The following is a 21,127-nucleotide window of genomic DNA, read 5'->3' as shown; positions in this document are numbered from 1 at the left end:
AAGTCAAAGGAGACCATAATTCCTACCAGTCAGAAGGAGCAAGTCATTACATACATGGCATGGTCTCTTCGAGTCTGGCTTTTGTTTATATCTGTGTTTCATTCTGTCCTGTAGTTTCTCTCTTGTCTTTCTCTTCTTGTCCGTTTTTTGCCTGTATCTCTCTTCTCTCTCAAATGGCAGAAACAAGAAATGATATCATGTATACTCTTTACCTTCAGTTAAAGATAATGGAAGACCACCAACAAAAATTCTCTGTCTATAAGTTACTGGTATCTCACGTCCACCTTATACACAAATAGAATATACTCTTTAAACATAAACCAAGGCAAAGAGTAATAGTAAATGAAGGAAAAATGACATTATGTGGTGCTTTCAGGAGAAAATCCACCACTTGATATTCGCTGTAGTTGTTCTTTTATGTTTTGCTCCTAATAGCAGTCCTAGCTTTGATTTAGGTATTATGCCTTAGGATTCCTGCTGCTGAATGTTTACTAAAGTTAACATAGATATAAAATTGAAATAACTTAGCAGAGAGGAAGAAGTTTTTGTTGTCATCAAGCTCCATGCCCTCATTGACAAAACAGTCGACAAGTGAATACACCATACCTTAAATTTCTATTATTCAACAACATATATTGATGCTTTTCTATCCATTCATGAACAATTTTTTGAGCAATTAGCTTAGCTTTCCTATTTATTTTGAAATCTAGATATTGTGATATGCATATTGCTTTTTGGGAATGTTGGATTGTCATTGACAACAAATCTAGCATATACCTCCAGATGTGTTCTTTGTTTTGTTAGTGTTATTTATGCTTCTGTTTAGTTTTTTGGTCTATGAACTGGAGATTTGGGAAATTTACTTCTGCAGGCATCCTTTTGAAGTGATTAGATCTTGCTTCTTCCTTTTTTTGGTATAAATTTCGCATAAGTAGATAAGCTAACAAGCTGAAGATGCAGCCACCAATGTTTGCATTAGGATAAATTCACATCACACCTCTTGCGGTACGTACAGCCATATCTGAAGCGAAATGTATAAAATGCCTCATATGGAAACACATCATCTCTTTTTCCCATATAGATAAGCTTTGCAATGCTTCTGCAGAGTTGGATATAGCTACCTGGTAAACAATTTAAGATTCTGTAGGCTTTAGAAATTTCTAAGGAAAACTAAAATAAATTACAAAATAGATATATAGCATTTGCATTGTAAATCAAGGACAAGTATAATTTTTCGCATAAATTTGTTGTTTATGAAATTCAAAAGAATCGGCTCTTGTTCAGGCTTCCAACATAAATCCAAACAGGCAATACCATGTTATGTTGAGCTTATTGCATACTTAAAAACTACAACAATATAACAATTTGATGGAAAAAAGTAAAAGAGAGTGCTGATGGCTCTTACTTCCGTCGCTCCACAGTTACAACTCATTTCCTCATTTCTTTGGATCTCTCCTTTTTTTTTTTTTTTTAAATTTTATTGGCATTACTATAGTGGGATTTCAATAAAATGAGCTTCATTTTTTAAGCTTCTTATTACCTACGGGAGTCCCGCTGCCATTAGCCTTCCATGAACTTTACTCTCTTTTATTTGTATATTGCCCTTTGATAAATCAAAGAGACCGCTGAGAGAAATTGATATTACTTAAAAGGCATGGTTAAGTATAAAGCCATATTGAGTTAAAACATTAGATATGGAATCGTATGTTTCTACAATTTGTTCTAGATTGTCACCATTGATGAGAATGTCATCAACATATACCAAGACTTTCTTTGTACTGCAACTCATAGCTCTTAAGTAGTTCTCTTTTTGGATATCGGTTGGGTATATGTCCATTTAATTTAAGGCTTTTTAAACTAAAATTTTGTTTGATTTGTCTGTTTTGGCCCTCTATTTTCCTTCATTAATCCAGCACCATCAATAATAATTTTATATTAAGTTTTAGTCATTAATTATCTTATATAAATGGATATCAAGTATATGTGTAACCCTCACCATTGGATGAAACAAGCTCAACTGATATGTCTCGTTCTTCTTTCATTTTGTTTTAATTTGTTACTTAAAAGCTTAAATCCTCTCATTTATCATATTTCTTGTATGATCTCTTTTATCTTTATTCTTATGTAGCTCTACTGGTTTTATTTTAGTAATTGTTTTCTTTTTTCTATATCTCACAAATGATTGTATTGTATTTCATAATTCAATTATATGTATGTAACTTGACAAAAAAAATTGTCAAAATTTACAGATGGCAGAATTAATAATTTTGAATGAGCCAAAGAAGACGAAGGGTACATATATATGTAATTATTATTTATATATGTCAATTAAATATTTAAACAATGATTATTTTATAACAAATAAATACTTTTATTTTGTAGGTGTAGACTATGAAATTGATAATGATCTACTAGCCATCCTAAGGAAGACATAAGTTGATCGAATTTCTTTACAACTATTACAAAACACTAGTCTCCTTCAACAACAAGTTCTCGATATGTATGCATCTGTAAAAAAATGGAGGGTATTATTCCTTAAAAAGAAGGCAGAAGCTTTAAGGCATTAAATATTTTGTAACTATAATGTCAACATTTGAATTATGTGTTGTAACATATTAAAAAAAAAAAAAAAACTTTTATCAAGTTAAATACTTGATATATTATGAGAATTGTATAATTGAAGTCGTTATAGTATTAGCTTTCAAAACAATTCACTTGATAACAATATTTTTGAATGATGTGTGATCATAATATCAGTTGAATATGTTGCACCGTTAATTGATTCGAGCTTGTATTTTACACATCATACACTTATATTTTAGAAGTATTTATACTAATTAGCATGGTATATACGTGCAACGCACGTGTTCGAAAACTAGTATTATTAAAAGTGGAAAGCTCTTGTCTTCAAAGTTGATTTACCATTTTTCCCTTATACTAAATCATTTTTTATAAAGCTCTTGTCTTCAAAATTGATTTACCATTTTGCCCTTATACTAAATCATTTTTTTATAGACCAATTTTTATTTATACCATAATTAAAAAAAATCTTCAATTAAATTAGTTTTCAATAACATGAACTGAACGGATGATTTGAAAGTGGAGTAATAATACTTTAATTAACTGAAGTTTATACTAGAGCAATAATACACTACCCCAACCGATTGAACAAATTAACTCGTAAATTAGCTATAAACTTGTTTTCCCGTGCCGTAGTCTACAATCTAGATGTACAATTAACATGTCCCAGCAAAATGATAAACTAAAATACATTGTCAACATACCTCTTCTGGAAAATATTGCCCATTTGCTTTTTTCATCAGTTCAGCCCTATCAAAATATGCATTGTTAAACTTAAGTTTAGCAGTTAAATTAATGAAAAATGAAAAGTTATATAGAGACTTACATATCACCACCTTCGCAATAGCCGGTAACAATGCAAACATAGCAGCCCGAGAGTAAAATAATCACCAATTTCAAGGATATTATAGTCAACTCAGCACTTGAAAACAAAATCAGGGTTCTCACCTTCTCTACCCATGCTTCCTTGAACTCAACAATTTATGGATGTTGAAGACGAGCGATCAGTGCCATCTGCACATCCAAGTTACAAGAAAATACATGTCAAGAATTTTGAATAGCTATGCATTTACGTAAATTTACATATATAGAGAAGAGAGTCTCATGCACCAAATAAACAAGAAGAGCGAAGATGAGAACATATTGAGATGAAAAATGTATATGATAGAGACAAAATGGAGCATAACTAGAAAACATAAGAATTTAGCCACATTTACTTCTTGAAGTTTCACTTATATAAGTTCCCAGTATAGACTGAATCAAAGATGTATAATCTTTATCAAGTGATATGAAAACACTCTCAAGGGACAACAAATTTCAAAAGAAACTAGATAAAGGGATTCCAAGAGCATCCCTGGTCCCAAATAGAAGTGAACTTCAAACTCAATAGTTGATGAACATAAGCTATTCACGACAAAAAAGCCATCATATTCAAACTCAATAGTTGATGCACAAAATGCAAAAACCACAACCAAATAAAATTGAGAAACAACACAATGTACTACCTCTTGATGAGCAGATCTCCTGCAACGTTCAGTTTGTCGAGCTAATCGAATCTTCTTGAGCACATACCTATAATTCAAGATACTCCACAAAGAAACAAAATCAATAATACATCAAATTCAAATCTTATAAGCATTTTCAAGAAAAAACCAATCTTTTTAATTACTTCTTTTTTTCTTGCTTGTGATTAACTAAAATAGCAGCACCAAATGCTCCACGCCCAATCTGTTCCATTACCTCATAATGTTCCATTCTTGACTCCATTACTAAAAATCCTAAACTAAACACTTCAAAGAAATCCAAAAAAACAAAAAAATATGCCAAGAACTCTCAAAAATCAGTCACACCATTTTCTTCATCAATCAAAAAAACTGAAAATTCAATCTTTACAGATCAATCCCAAAGAAAAGAAGAAAACTTTGATACCCTTTAACACAAAACACATAAAGATTGCATTTTTATTCAAGACTTTGATACCCATAAACACAAAACACATAAAAATTGCATTTTTATTCAAGAATGATAAGTTTGGACTCAAAATAGGCTTTTGGGTATTTGAGAAATCAAATGTAGAAGAACACTTTTCTGGGTGAAAAAAGAAAAAGGGGTGGATCTTCTTAGAGTGAGTGATGTATTGCTCCTCTTTTCTTAAAAAAATAATAATTAAAAATCTATATTATTATTATTAGTATAAGTACTATAGTATTTTGCTTCTTTATTTTGTTGAAGAAAAGGGGTTGATCTGAAGAAACAGCTGTCACAGTTCTCAGCTCTGATGAATGCATATGTGGAGTGGAAGAGCATCTATGAATTATTTTTTAATTGATAATTGATACTCAAGCAATTCCAAATTTTCAATAATATGTGATTCACTATGTTCTATTTTAATTTATATCAAAAAGAATAATAATTTTTTATTTAGAAATAATTTAATTTTAAACTTATTATTTTATAAGATAGTTATTACAATTCTTGCCATTTCATAATATTGTACTATATTATGTTATAGTATTTTAATTAGTATAATATTTAGCTAGATTGTATCGGATATCATTATTTCATAATATCCTACATTAATAATCTCAAAAATAATTTTTGTAGTATTTTTTTTATATAAAAAAAAATGTAGATAAATAAATTAAGGATGTTCAAAGAATTAAATATTATAATTAATAAAATTAAATAACAATCAAAGCAAATACTATATTAAAATAATAATAATAATAATAATAACTATCCAAAATGCAAACAAGTTGTTAATGATCTAATTTATAATGACATAAATAATCATAAATTATTTTAAACTAGGTAAATTTTCCGCGCTTCGAGCGGTGGTGAACTACGTCAATAAATTACTTCTGAATATTTGATAATATGAGTATTTTTGAGTGGGTACAATTAGGGGTGTTCACGGGTTGGTTTGGATCGGTTATTGGTCAAAACTAAAACCAAACCAACTTAATTAAATAAAAGAAACAATTCATTCAAAATGTGAAAAAAGTGACAACAATCCATTCAGAACAAAAAATAGTTAGAATGACTTAAATTACCAAACTTTCGATCACTGAATTTACTATCAATAAAACTTTAAAATTCACTATATTGACCAAGAAGGAAGAGACAATAACATTTTCAGTCCCACAAAGAATTGTCATAGACACTCATATTACATGAAATCAATAAGATAAATGTTTTTGCCTTGAGAATTCTGGCTTTCAATAAGTAAAGTATAAAGAAATTTTAATGAAAACATATATAAGATCTTTAAAATTGTTTATAAAAACAATATATTAAGTATATTAATAAAATATATGTATATAATTCATCAGTTCGGTTCGGTTCGGTTATTTCTTCAGTTTTTTCAAATAAAACCATAACCAAACCAAATACTACCGGTTTTCAAATATCTAAAACCAAACCAAACCAAACCCAAATAAAATATGTTTTATTTTATTGGTTTGTTGATTTTTCGGTTTGGATCGGTTTTTATCCAAACCGTGAACACCCCTAGGTACAACCCTATGATAAATTGTCAAGAATATTTTTTATTCCAAGTGTTAATGCATTTTGTAATTAATTCATCACCAAAGTCTTTAGAAAAGATGTGTAATTGTTTAATTGTTTATATTTGTATTTTCAAAAGGTGGTACAAACATTTTATTCATCAATTGCGAGAGTTTTCTACTATTCAAGACCTCTACATACACAACCTAAATATTATACATCTTATTATACATCTTATATATTTAGTTGTTCACTTGATAAGTTGATTAAAATTTAAAAACACATCTCTTGGAGTTCAATGGAATAACGTATGTCGCTCAAATAATTTGGATTAAATGATGTCTTGGCAAGTCCCTTATTCAAAATCATTCGCAGTCGATGACACTACATTGACAGCCAAAAGACTATTTTGTTGTTTATGTTTCAATAAATATGGTTAAAACTTTTTTTTTTTTTTGCGACTTTTAATCTAATGTTTATAAGGAGATAATTATTTCTTTAATATTTGATTAATATAGATTCATCCTTCTTTGAGGGGTAATTAATTGACTCTAATCCAACATTTGAACCCCAAACTTTTGATTAAGGTTGAGTACAATACTTACAAGCCCACTAAATTCCATTATATTTTTTATGTCACTAATCGATTGAATGCTTCGATAAGATAGAAAGTTGAATAGCTAAAACTCCAAGGTAGTGTGGAACCAACATAACTTTTGAACACTCAAAAGTCCCTTCTTGGACATCCCAAAAATCTTTTAGCCACTAAAAACTCTATAAAGATCAAAGTCATTTATTTTACAAGTTTTAATGATTACATCAAACTCTTGATTAACATATCTACATAATGATCAAAAGCATAACCATAAACAAGAAAGTTTAAAACATGTACTAAAACAAATAATTAATAACATAAGCATAAATTAATTACCGTAAAAAACATACCAGGATCTATAACAATAGAATGAAACAGAAAGGAAAAAATTGAGTCCACTGAATGCACATTGTCCCCTTAAGAAAATTATTCCCCTCTAGTACCCAAGTTCTAAAAGAATAGATCCGGTCAAGATAGAATGATTCTATTCACCAGTATATTGATACAAAAATAATGGTTTCATTGAACAACTCAACAACAACAAAGTACACAAATGTTTAATTGTGCAGAAGAAGAAAAAGTAGTTCAAATTTTTCGTTGTTTTAAAATGAGAGGAAATCCCTTTATTTATAGATAACGAAGGGTAGTGTTAATAAATGCTTATTGTACATTATTGGAAAGGTCACAACTCTTTGGAAAAGTCACAACCTTTCATAAAAGTTACAACTTTTCATAAAAATCGAAATTTTTCATAAATGTCTCAACTCTTCATAAAAGTTGCAACTCTTCATAAAAGTCGTAACTCTTCGTAAAAGTAGCAACTTTTCATTAAAGTAACAACTTTTCATAAAAGTCATAACTTTTCATGGAAGGGAAGACTAATTTTGGAAATAAATAATTAAAAGGGAAACTTGGTTTGTGGTGGCCTCACGTAGGCGGGCCTAGGATTCTCTTTTATATATATATATATATGATTACATTTCTTTTTAAAAAATCTTTTTTTTTAAACTCAACTCGGAATTCAATTAAATACATTGCATAAATTGAGACAAAGAAAATAATAGTAGTAAAGTAAAATTTTTAAGTAATAATTAAAGTTTTTGAAAGATATCATTTATTAGTTTAATCATTGATTAGGGTGGTAGGTTTAGTTGCAAATAAACCAGTACAACTTCCCACTAATTTTTTCCTCTCTACTTTCTCTCTCACACATACACATAGTTAAACTATTTGTGTCAAAATAAAAAAAAATTGTTATTTTTGCAACTTATAAATTTGTATCCGGTGATTAATAATGAAAAAACTGTTATACAGTGATTAATAATTAGTAATTTGAGTTTTGAATTTTAAGAGCATTTTGTCCTTTCTAACTTGAGATTGTTTAGTTCGAATCTAGATCAATTATTCGAGCTAAAAACTGATTAATGAACACTAAATAAAATATATTTTAAAAAATATTTTTCTCTTTATATATATATATATATATATATCACTAATATACATATTATTATTCTACGTTATATCTCATATGTAAAATGAAAAATAAATTTTGCTAACTGAATGTGAATATTATATAAGGTACATAAAAAAAAAACCTTTAAGTTTAAAACGTAAACTATTTTAAATTGATATTCTAATAATTTTTTTGACGTATTTTTTTTATTGAAAACAATTTTTCTATTTCTAGAAGGTAGGAATATGATCTGAATTAGTGGCAAAGTCCAAAGTTTGATGAAATGTACACAATTTTTATTGTCAATAGTATTAAGACTTAAAAGTGTGCAAAATTAAATATACACTCTTAAAAGCTAACATTCTACTCCATACACTATATAATTTTTTGATAAAAAATATATGCATCAGACCATCCTACGTTTAAGAAGACTCCCTTCGTGATCTATATATAATTTATCTTTCTCAAATTTTATTTATAAAATTATACTAAATTTATTATTGTTATAATACATCTTTTGAAATTGAAGCATTCATTAACTTATTGAGTACAACTATAGTTGACTAATAAACTGAATTACTCAAATTATTATTATTATTAAACAAAAAATAAAAAAGTATAGAGTTATGCTTTTATGAAATTTGTGTATAACGAGGTGAGTTGGTCAGAACCATGTGGTTTTTGCTCTCTTAAATGCATCACCATGTGCTCATTCACAAACTCTTGTTTTTTTTTTTTTTGTTTTAATTTGATATCTAAAATACCTTCAAAATTTGATTAATTTGAATTTGTATTTAAAAAATTGTACTTTAAAATAACATGTGTTTATCAAATGTTATTTCAATTTCATGAGTAAAAAAATGAATAAGTACTTATTTAAAGGTGGAGCCAAAATTTAAAACGGGTAAGTTCTAAATTTTCCATAGCTCCTTTTAATTAGTACAATATTTAGTGAATTCATTAATATAAATATGTAATCAAAGTAGTAGTTATTAAGTTCATTCAAATCTCTACATAGTATTGTAGCTCTACTCCTATATTTACATTATAAAAAAAAAATAACAACAATAAATATGCATATTTATAAAAAGTATTAAAACATTTATCGGTATTGTTACAAATCCACTTAATTGTGTGGATGTTTCTCTTAATTCATCTCTTACGTAATATATATATATTTATTGTATTTATTATAGTTGTACTAACGCATTTGGTTAAAGGATGAAAACATGTGTTTTCTAAATCCTATAAAAGGGTAGTCTTTTCACCCTTGTGAGAACACACTTGAAGAGTTTTAATTAATATTCTCCACTCTATACTTCTCATCACACTTTGCCTTACTTTCTTGTTTAAGTATTCTTGCATTTTCCTCTTGTTTTACAACACGTTATCAACACGAGTTTCTAACCAATTAAGACCTACTTAATTCGGAATTATCTTTTTCCCTAAAAGTTAATCAATTTTCTTTCCGAGTCAGGTATACATTTATATGTTTATAACATATCTAATAGGACTTACATAAGTCTTTGATCAACGATTTAATTACTGCATATATAACTTGCTTTAGGTATTTGTATGATACTTTACTAGGCATAATAATCAATACGTTTCAGGTTTATATTTTTATGTTGTTTAAATGCTAGTAACTTATAACTCTAAATTAAATACTAGGATATATGATAACATGCTAGTTAGAATAATCGTAAGTATTTTAATTTCTTGTCATAAATTTATGATAAATATTGGTGTGTCATAAAGAATAATAGTATTATATTAAATATGACTTAAAAATCTTACGAAACTTTGGCGTTAATAACTATTGAACTAGTAATAAATATTGTAAAATAATTAGAATATATATTAAATTTACCGTTTCAGACTTTATGAGTTTACATGCTTTTGTAACATCCCATGTTTATGCATATGATATATTTTATACTAATTCTTAATCATTTGAAATATTAATTTATCTTTCATTATAAAGAAATCAAAATCATGTTATTAACTCAACTGTTTTATGATAGTTTTCATCATGTCGAATTTATCAAAGTTTGAATTTGTGGCACTTGACATTTCTGGAAAGAACTATTTGTCATGGGTATTTGATGTTGAAATTCACCTTACCGCTAAGGGTCTTGGTGATTGTATAATAGAAGGAAATAAGGCATCAAGTCAGGATAAAGCGAAAGCTATGATTTTCCTTTGTCATCATCTTGATGAAAGCCTGAAGGTTGAATACTTAACAGTGAAAGATCCACTTGAATTGTGGATAGGTTTGAAAGGGAGGTATGACCACCTCAAGGCAACGGTATTGCCAAGGGTTCGTTATGAGTGGATGCACTTACAGTTTCAACATTATAAACCGTAATTGAGTATAACTCTGATGTATTAAGAATAACTTCCCGACTGAAATTATGTGGGGAAACTATAAAAGATGAGGACATGTTGAAAAAAACACTAACTACTTTCCATGCCTCCAATATGATATTACAGCAGCAATATTGTGAAAAAGGTTTTAAAAAATATTCTGAATTAATCTCATGCCTTTTGGTGGCTGAGCAACAGAATGACCTTTTAATGAAAAACCATGAAGCCCGTCCCACTAGAATTGCTCCATTACCGGAGGCACACGGGGTAGAAATACACGGCCAGTCTGAAATAAGACAAAATAATCGGGGCCATGATAATGTGTGCGGGCGTGGCAAAGGCAAAAAACGATATAATAATCGTCGAGGTGGTGGTCATAACAAAAGGGAGAACAATATGGGTTCTCAAAATAATCCTTCAAAAGGCAAGGGCGATCACTGTCATCATTGTGGCCTTAAAGGTCACTAGAAAAATGAATGTCGGGCACCTGAGCATTTTGTCAGGCTGTATCAAAATTCCTTCAAAAGGAAAGGGAATAAAGGTGGTACCTCCTCTTCTAATGCTCGAGTAGAGTCACATTTGACTCTCAAAGATGATGTTAAGGCAGGATCTTCTCAAAAATATGATGAGAATGTTGAGGCAAATTTAGCATTGAAAGATGATGCTTTTGATGGGCTCGATGATATTACTCATCTAGAAGCTGAGGACTTCTTTGGAGATCGCAACTTAAGATTGATAATTGAACTGGGAAATGAATAATGTTTTTATGTATTTTAAATGTCTTAATTAAAATTTATGTATTAAGATTTCTTTTGTTAAGTTTTGTACTTCTTATTATGTATTTTTATTTTTATGAAGATAAATAAAATTTTCCAGTCTTCAGTTAGATCCAACATGAGTAATGGAGATATGTGCCTTTTGGACAGTGCCACAACTCATACAATACTAAGAGAAAAGAAATATTTCTCTCATTTGGTAATGAAAAAGGCATATGTTAATACAATATCTGGTAGTACAAAATTGATTGAGGGCTCTGGAAGAGCGGCCTTATTACTACCTGGAGGAACATTATTGGTAATTGAAAATGCATTGTATTATAGTAAGTCTCAAAGAACTTTGTTAAGTTTCAAGGTTATTCGCCAAAATAGCTATCATGTTGAGACTGCGAATGAAGGAAATGTTGATTACCTTTATATTACTACAATAAATGCAAAGAAGAAAATTGTGCGTGAAAAATTGTCTGCACTTTCTTCTGGGTTGTACCATACAAATATTGGTATCGTTGAATAACATGCCGTGGTAAACAAAAGGTTTACTGGTTCTAATGATTTTATCGGCATGACCGGTTGGGCCATCCCGGTTATTATATGATGCGCAGAATAATTGAGAATTCACATGGGCATACTTTGAAGAACCAAAATGTTCTTCAATCAAAGAAATTCTCTTGTGCTGCTTGTTCACAAGGAAAGTTGGTTATCAAACCATCAGTGGATAAGGTTAGGGTGGAATCCCCTCCATTTCTGGGACGAATACAGGGTGATATATGTGGACCTATTCACCCTGCATGTGGACCATTTAAATATTATATGGTCTTGACAGATGCATCTACAAGATGGTCTCATGTGTGCTTATTATCAACTCACAATATGGCTTTTGCGAGGTTGTTGGCTCAAATAATAAGGTTAAAAGCACAATTTCCAGATTATGCAATAAAAACAATTCATCTTGATAATGCTGGTGAGTTTACATCTCAGGCATTTAATGATTATTGTTTGTCCATTGGAATAACAGTTGAACATCCTGTTGCACATGTTCATACTCAAAATGGTTTAGCAGAGTCATTGATTAAACGTCTTCAATTGATAGCTAGACCATTGTTGATGAGAACAAAGTTGCCTGTTTCAGTTTGGGGGCATGCTATTTTGCATGCAACGGCACTTGTGCGCATAAGGCCAACCAGTTATCATGACATCTCCCCATTACAATTGGTTTTTGGTCAGGAGCCAAACCTTACCTATCTTAGAATCTTTGGTTGTGCGGTATATGTTCCAATTGCTCCACCACAACGCACAAAGATGGGTCCCCAAAGAAGGTTGGGGATATATGTTGGGTATGAATCTCGTTCTATTATAAAATATTTGGAACCTAGAACTGGAGATTTACTTACAACAAGGTTTGCTAATTGTCATTTTGATGAATCAGTATACCCAACATTAGGGGGAGAACAAAAGTAGTTGGAAAATGAGATATATTGGAATTCACTTTCACTGTCTCATTTAGACCCTCGAACAAATCAATGTGGGCAAGAAGTTCAAAAAATTATTTATTTGCAGAATATTGCAAATCAACTGCCGGATGCATTTACTAACCTTTCACGGGTTACTAAATCATATATCCCAGTTGCTAATGCTCAAGTTCGAGTTGATGTCCCGATAGAACAAAATGTTAAGGCAAAAGAGTCTGGACCACACTTAAAACATGGTAGACCAATTGGTTCCAAGGATAAAAATTCTTGGAAAAGGAAAGGAATAAATGATCAAGATGATCATAATATGGAGGCAATTGCTCATGAAGAGCTCCGAGACATAATAAATGATGACACCAAAGAAGAGGTCCATGTACCTGAAAATAATAAGAACAAGAAAATCTCTATAAATTATGTCTCGATGAGAAAAAGATGGAATCGAAATAATATTGTGGTGGATAATATTTTTGCCTATAATGTTGTAGTTGAAATAATGCAACAAGATGAGGATTTAGAACCACGATCTGTCAATGAATGTAGATAGAGAAATGATTGGTCAAAATGGAAGGAAGCAATTCAAACAGAATTGGCTTCATTTGAAAAACGTGAAGTTTTTGGACCAATAGTCCGAACCCCTGAAGGTCTCAAGCCAATTGGGTACAAGTGGGTTTTTATGCAAAAACACAATGAAAATGGTAAAGTCGTAAGATATAAAACATGACTTGTGGCACAAGGATTTTCGCAAAGACCTGGCATTGATTATGAGGAGACATATTCTCCTGTGGTAGATGCAATTACCTTCAGGTATCTAATAAATATGACATTTCATGAAAAGTTTGAAGTGCATCTAATGGACGTTGTCACAGCCTATTTATATGGCTCACTAGACCACAATATTTTTATGAAAATCCCTAAAGCACTCAAAGTGCCTGAAGCATATCAAAATTCAAAAGAAAGTTGTTCAATAAAGCTTCAGAAATCCTTATATGGATTGAAATAATCAGGGCGAATGTGGTATAATCATCTTAGCGAATATTTGCTAAAAGAAAGGTATAAGAATGACCCTATTTGTCCTTGTATTTTTATACGAAGGTCAAAATCTGAATTTGTAATAATATCTGTTTATGTTGATGACTTGAATATCATTGGAACTCCTACAGAGCTTTCAAAAACCGTTGAGTGCTTGAAGAAATAATTTGAAATGAAAGATCTTGGTAAGACAAAATTTTGTCTTAGCCTTCAGATTGAACATTTGGCAAATGAAATATTTATCCGTCAATCAATATATACTGAAAAGGTTTTGAAGCAATTTTACATGGATAAATCACACCCATTGAGTACCCTGATGATTATGAGACCTCTCGATATAAATAAAGATCCATTCCGACCCCAAGAAAAGGATGAAGAGATTCTTGGTGATGAAACACCATATCTCAGTGCCATCGGGGCACTAATGTACCTTGCCAACAATACCCGACCAGATATTTGCTTCGCAGTAAGTTTATTGGCGAGATTCAGCTCATGTCCAACAAGAAGACATTCGAAAGGTGTTAAGCATATATTCAGATATCTTCTAGGAACAATTGATATGGGGTTGTTGTATTCTAATTCACCTTTCTTGTTTAAGTATTCTTGCATTTTCCTCTTGTTTTACAACAGATATGATTTAATTATTATTAGATCCAATGTTGTTATATGTTTTAGAAATATTTACAAAGAATGTCAATTGCCTCTAAAATTATATATTTAGTGGCAATTAAGTTACTATAGTTAATTAATTATCGTTAAGATCATTTTTGATATATTGTTACTGTAGAAAGCATGAGATGTCATTACTTACTGATGTAATAATGAAATTACTTAAAGTGGACATGCATAATTTTATTGATTTATGAAGCAATGATATTCATATTAAACATTCCTAATTTAAAATAAAAAATAAAAAAATCAACCTTTTATTACACTAATTACTTCTTGGAAATCAACTAATTCAAATTTTTTTTAAAAATGATGTGACTTCCATATCTACTTACAACAAATAATAAAAGAAAGTTAATTTTGGTTGCTTCCATGTCAACATAATTAAGGCATATTAAGAGGGACCAGAAAATTTTATTAGAGAAACATGAATTTATATGGTGCCCTTTTTTTATTTAAAAATATAAAAAATATTATTATCGCGTGTCTCATAATTTAATTACTAAATTTGAAAAATTCCATGTAATTATAAGATTTATGTATTAAATTTTGTACCAGTTTTGATAAATATTTGACATAGGCAAAGTAATTAGTCATTATTTATGAAATTATTAAATCTTTTAACTAAAACCATTCTTACTTTAGCAAAGCCTTTCATTTCTCCAAAGCACTAGGATATAATTGCCTAATGTAACCACATATGACATATGGTCCTAAAACCCCCAATTAAAATTAAATTAAATTTAAGCGGATCAAGTTAATTTAGTTAATAAATAGGTATATTATTGATATTGCCTAAAAGTTGGGTTCAAATGGGCAAACAAGTGGATCAAAACTCAATCAGCTCAAATTTTAATTACTTTATTTATTTATTTTTATAATTTTATCATCTGATAAATTATTACTTTTTATTTGTTATTATTGTATATAACATATCAAACAATAATATGTTTTTAAAAAAAAAAAAAAAATTGACAAGATTTACCATGAATCAATTTGTTAAATATCAAATTCTAAAAAATAACCAATCTTAATTATTCAGTGTTCAGATCTAGAAGTAGTATTTGAATCATATTCAAACGTATTAATCTTAATGAAAACAAATCTGGCTTAAAAGTAGAAGTAGAGAAAAAGCTTCCTACTAAGAAGTTTTCCTTTTAATGTTTGAACTCGAAACCTTTAATTAAAAAAAATGAAAGGATTTTTTAAATCAATTTCTTTTTATTCTCTCGAATTAAGAATAGAAATCCAAATCATTCCATTGGCAACTTAGTGGTCTATATAAGTGCTAATTAAACACCCCACATGCTCTGATCTCTAATTACAAGCATATATATGATAATCACTAATTGTTTATTAGTTTTATCATTTGTTTTGTAGTAATCTTCAAAACAATATATGTCATGTAGATAAGTTTGTCTCCTTTTTTCAGTTTAATATGGACTAAACTACAAATATAAATTAAACTTATACTAACAACATGGCAAAAAATAAGGTCTTTATTGTACTTAATTACATGTCCTATATATGCAGTTATTTACATTAAAAAAAATGTTTAATGCAAGATACCACATGATTATGGTTCTTGATCTATTTCAAATCAAACAAGATACGATACTAAAATATTAACTAATGTGATTATTTAAAAAAAAGTTTGAACCAACTTATTATATAGGCATTTGTTAAGCTTTTCGATCTACTTGCTATACTTTAGATTTTGTTTAATTAATTAGTTAACCATAATTACGTGAAAGAAGTATATACACAAACACATATTATGTATATATTGATTTAATATAAGCATCTGATACAAATAAAAAACACTTGAATGAAAATGACGACTAAGATTTTTATGTATCACTCTAGTAAGTCAAGCCTTTTTCATGTTTCTGATCCAGTATTCACATTGGAGTCCAGCTAAATCCGGATTCGCACTGGGAAGTCCCACATTAAGGGGTAAAATGCTCTCTAACAAAGGCAACTTCGTACTTAAGAGGACTCAAAACCGAGACCTTTGATTAAGTATCGATGATCAATGAGTATTTACCACTACACCACAATCCTTGTTGGTAAGTCAAGCCTTATAGGAACAGGAAGCCCATGGGAGAAGTGGCCAAAGTGCGGAGATACCCAATTTTAGTATCACCATTTGTGTTATACTTGCAGCGTGTAAAATTTATAAGTAACATCTGAATAAATTCAGATGAAGAATATCTAAAGTTAGACTTGTCAAAATTATACGTGTCTGAACTTTAAGTCATAAGTGGTTGAAGTTCAACCCTTTTTACCCGATCCTAGTTTAGACAAATTTTCTTGAAGTTCATACACATATAATTGAAATTTAATAATTTTTACGTAACTCCAAACATTTTATCTAAAATTATGCTGAAATAAATAGATACATTAAAAAAATAATTAAAATTTGAGTACAAACTTAAATAATATGGCCTAGTATGAAATGGTGTGATATTTACCCCAACTCATATGAGTAATGCTGATATGAAACAAGAAGATGGGAACAAGAATATTCAATAGTTAGCCTGGCCCATAAAGGAATGATGTAATGTTCAATAGTTAGGATATTTATGAAAAATGAAAGCGAACTAATAATTAAATATTATATTCAGAGAAAATTCAGAATTGCAAAAACAAATAACAAAAAATGGTTAGTTTAGTAAAATACATTTTAAAATGAGTCGTAATGGTGGTGATTAGTAAAGACGTGTGAGATATTGGCCAATGATAATTGTGATTGGCGGAGGCAATTGATGATCGATGGTTAATTGGTTATGATACTTGATGATAGAGGTGATTGATTGGAAAAGATGAAGGCTATAAAGGTAATTAGTGGTTGTGACTAATAATGGAGATTGGTGATGAAGAAATTGAAGGTGGTCGGTGAATAACAGTGATGAAGTCAGTATTTTTCACTAAGATGATTAAAAAATGAAGAAAAAGCAAACACGTGAAAAAGTTGATGAGAGTTCAATATCTACTATGTATACATAAAAAAATAATTTCTAATCGTATATAAATTAACAATAATATAATTTTCCGTCGAAAAAAATTCAAATAAACTCGATCGACTGTACCTAGCTCCGCTCCTTAGTGGCGGTGGAGTCTAAAATGAGTAATAACAAGTGGCCTCTTGATATTTATTCAACTGTATACATGATGAGACATGATATAAAATGACATATCCTAGGTACACCAATTCAAGAAAATTAAATTATATTAATATCTTTTTTATCGTATCAAATTATGGGATTATATTAATATCTTTTTTTTTCTTATCAATTTATGGGATGTATTTTAATTAAATACTGATATTTTCTTATGGTATGACTTAGAAGTTTTATCATAAAAATGACAAATATTTACATGTCTATAAAAACTTTTTTATTAAGAAAAGATGAACATGTTGAAATTTATTTTTAAATATAAAAATTAATATTTTTTGAATATATTAATAAAAATAATAATATCATATAAAATGAAATACACGTACTAGAAAGTTTGAAGGTTTCTTCGATAATACTATATTGAATTTCCTTTCCTTTAATTGGAATCATTCTATGCTGACACTTCTCTAATTTGGATGGTACAACTACAGCCTATTATTTTACCATAATATATCGTATTATATTAAAATATAAATATAATATTTAAATTGATTATATATTTTTTATTGTTATATAATTTTTGATACTAACAATTTAAAGAATCAACCTAAAGTACGATGTAGATCTGTCGTAAAAGGATATATTAAGTGATAAAATATGATTATTATCATCTCAATTTATGTGATACTTTCTATAATCGAGTTTAAAATGAATCTTTCTCTTTTATCGTAATTTTTTCATATATTTTGAATTGTCAATTATTGTAACTTATAGGAGTAATACTTTATACGTAGTTTCCAAATAAGTAAATTTTATTTCAAAAGAATTTCTACCCAGATTCAAGATCTTTGACTCTCGAATTTTAAATTGTGCCACATAAATTGCAGCAAAGGAAATAATAAATAAAGATAAAATAAAAAGAATAAAATACCGATACGATCATATCAAATCAATTATAAAACAAAACATATGTATAAATATATATAAATATTATATTTAAACTAACGATACAACGCAATAATAATAATACAATACCAATCATTCAAACAAGATGTTATTTTCTTTGTCCTTTTCATCATGACTTGGTCATTAAAAATATTAATTTAAACAGCTGTTACTCCCGCGTAGTTGACAATTTCCATATTTTTTCTTCTTCTTTATTTATTTTGTCAATTCTTGAATTGCCTTTCTTTTCTCTCTTAATTTCTCCACAATTTTATTTTTTTTTGTGAAGAAAATAATTGTGAGTATAATGGAGAATCCACCGAAGTGGGGCGATGGCGGAAGAGGGAGGAGAGTGGTGGTGATCGGTGGCGGAGTTGCTGGTTCCCTTATTGCTAAGTCTCTTCAATTTGATGCAGATTTAACTCTTATTGATCCGTAAGTTCAATAAGTTTTGCTAATTATTATTATTATTATTTTGATAATCGTGATGTCTGAGTCAGCTTGTCTACACCTCAACTGATTTCACATGGTACTTCCACTAGTACAAGTATGGTAAACTTTGTCCATCAAGCTTGGATTCTTCAAAATAGAACAAATTGAAAAAAAGGCCTCCATTGTTACTATCTCAGAATGTCAATGTGTCTTAATTATTAGTTGAGTGATCATCTGAGAAATCAATCTTTGTGGTGTACTTCAATGTGTCTTAATTAGTAAAAAACTGTTAACAGGAAGGACTATTTCGAGATACCATGGGCGAGCTTAAGAGCAACGGTAGAGCCTTCATTCGCGGAGAGATCATTGATCCACCACAAAGATTACCTCGCCAATGGGCGTCTTATAGTGTCTGAAGTCACTAATATCACCAATAAAGAAGTCTTGACTGCAGATGGACATCAAGTTACCTATGACTATCTTGTGGTAGCCACCGGTCACTACGATCCCCTGCCTGTAACGAGAACAGAAAGATTGGAAGAATATCAAACAGGTATATATACATATTACATAGCATCAAAGACTTCTTTAAGATATCATTCATGTGCTTTATTCGTTTGATTTACCATCTTGTCTGCATTCCAACGAGCAAATTACTTGTACGTATAATCATATGAAATGTTTATGCTCACTAAGTTTATCAACTTTTTTGGAAAATGATAAAAAGAAGCTAAAGCATTTGTGTTTTGTATCAGTTGAGCAAAGATTCTTTATTTCTAAATCGGCTCCTCTGGCAAGTTTAATTTCACGAGGTTCAGCCAATTGTCTTGATCGTGACTGCTTTACTCTCTTACGAGATGTACTAGTGATTAAATCTTTTCTTTTGTGAGCGTCCTGTTAACGTTGTAGATTACTAGTTGATATTACTAGTCAAAATGGCGCAAGGGTCGGCTGTTTTTGGTGTCCTTTTTGGAAAATGATAAAACAAAGCTAAAGCATGGGTGTTTTGTATACGTTGAGCGGTTCCTCTAGCAAGTTTTCACGGGATTCAGTCAATTGTCTTGTGATGAATGTTGAGATGTACAAGTCAAAATGTTGCGAGGTACTCTGTTGCAGAGAATAAAAAGATAAAAAGCATATTGATTGTTGGTGGTGGACCTACTAGTGTTAAACTTGATGCAGTAATCACTGTCGATTTTCCTTAGAAGAAGGTAACTTTGGTGCAAGATGGATCTAGCCTACTAGAATTTAGAATGGTTAAAAAACAAGAATGTGGAAGTGAAGTAATAACGCGAACAGCTCGGGTGGAAACAGAACATATTTCACCTCGTCTGGGGAAACTATCAAAGAGGATTGCCATTTTCTTTGCACGGGAAAGCCACCGGGTTCAGAGTAGTTAAGGGAGACATATTTGAAGGATCGAATCGATAATTTTGGAAGATTGAAGGTTGATGAAAATCTTAGAATCAAGGGTCACAGAAACATATTTGTTGTTGGAGATATAACTAATATTAAGGTAACCACTAAACTGCATCTCTTTTTTCCTGAAAATGTATCCTTTTTGTAGTGACGAATCTTGTATGTGTTCATAAGAAAAGAAATTTGTCCATTTTTCGTGGTCTTAAAAGATCGTGAAAACGCGTAAAAGCTCTTGAATGGAAAAGAAATGTGACTTCAGTTCCTTCAGAATCAGTAGTCACTCATGTATCACCAATGGGGGTAGTTGACAATTGAATCCAGTTTTCACCATTATTTTCATATTAGTAATAGTGCGGAAAGAAGACCCTGTTCCAAGTTGTTCGAGCATACTGGTATTGAATCTCTCGACCCTTTGATTTAGGATTAGTCAGTTCTACCCTTTGATTTTTCCCTTGCCATATAGGTAACGCTAGAAGAGAGTATCATTGGCCTAATAATGATTGGTTAATTGATCACATTTTATTCGTGAAATGACTTGGATAGTTATTGGTCTGAGTACAAAAAAACATCATGGGGTGATTAATAATGAAAAATTGTTATACAGTGATGTAATTTGTAATGACATAAATAATCATAAATTATTTTAAATTACATTTCTTTTTTAAACTCAACTCGACATTACATAAATTGAGATAAAGAAAATAGTAATAATGAAGTAAAATGTTCTAAGTAATAATTAAAGTTTTTGAAAGATATAGTTTATT

General features: G+C 29.8%; 1 long non-coding RNA gene and 1 pseudogene across 1 annotated transcript; one reads left to right on the top strand and one right to left on the bottom strand.

Annotated features, from left to right (window-relative positions):
- Window positions 1–3,490: 3,490 nt before the first annotated feature.
- On the bottom strand, window positions 3,491–4,750 carry LOC125845843 (uncharacterized). The gene is made up of 3 exons (XR_007444305.1): window positions 4,250–4,750; window positions 4,086–4,152; window positions 3,491–3,594 (listed from the first exon to the last, which is right to left on the bottom strand). It is a non-coding gene; the product is annotated as an uncharacterized LOC125845843 (long non-coding RNA).
- Window positions 4,751–18,815: 14,065 nt separating this feature from the next.
- LOC125860485 (uncharacterized) lies at window positions 18,816–20,511 on the top strand (annotated as a pseudogene).
- The last annotated feature ends 616 nt before the right edge of the window (window positions 20,512–21,127 follow it).

The sequence above is a fragment of the Solanum stenotomum genome, chromosome 1 (genome assembly GCF_019186545.1).
Source record: "Solanum stenotomum isolate F172 chromosome 1, ASM1918654v1, whole genome shotgun sequence".
Taxonomy (NCBI): Eukaryota; Viridiplantae; Streptophyta; class Magnoliopsida; order Solanales; family Solanaceae; genus Solanum; species Solanum stenotomum.
This window is presented reverse-complemented; position numbering and strand designations above follow the sequence as displayed.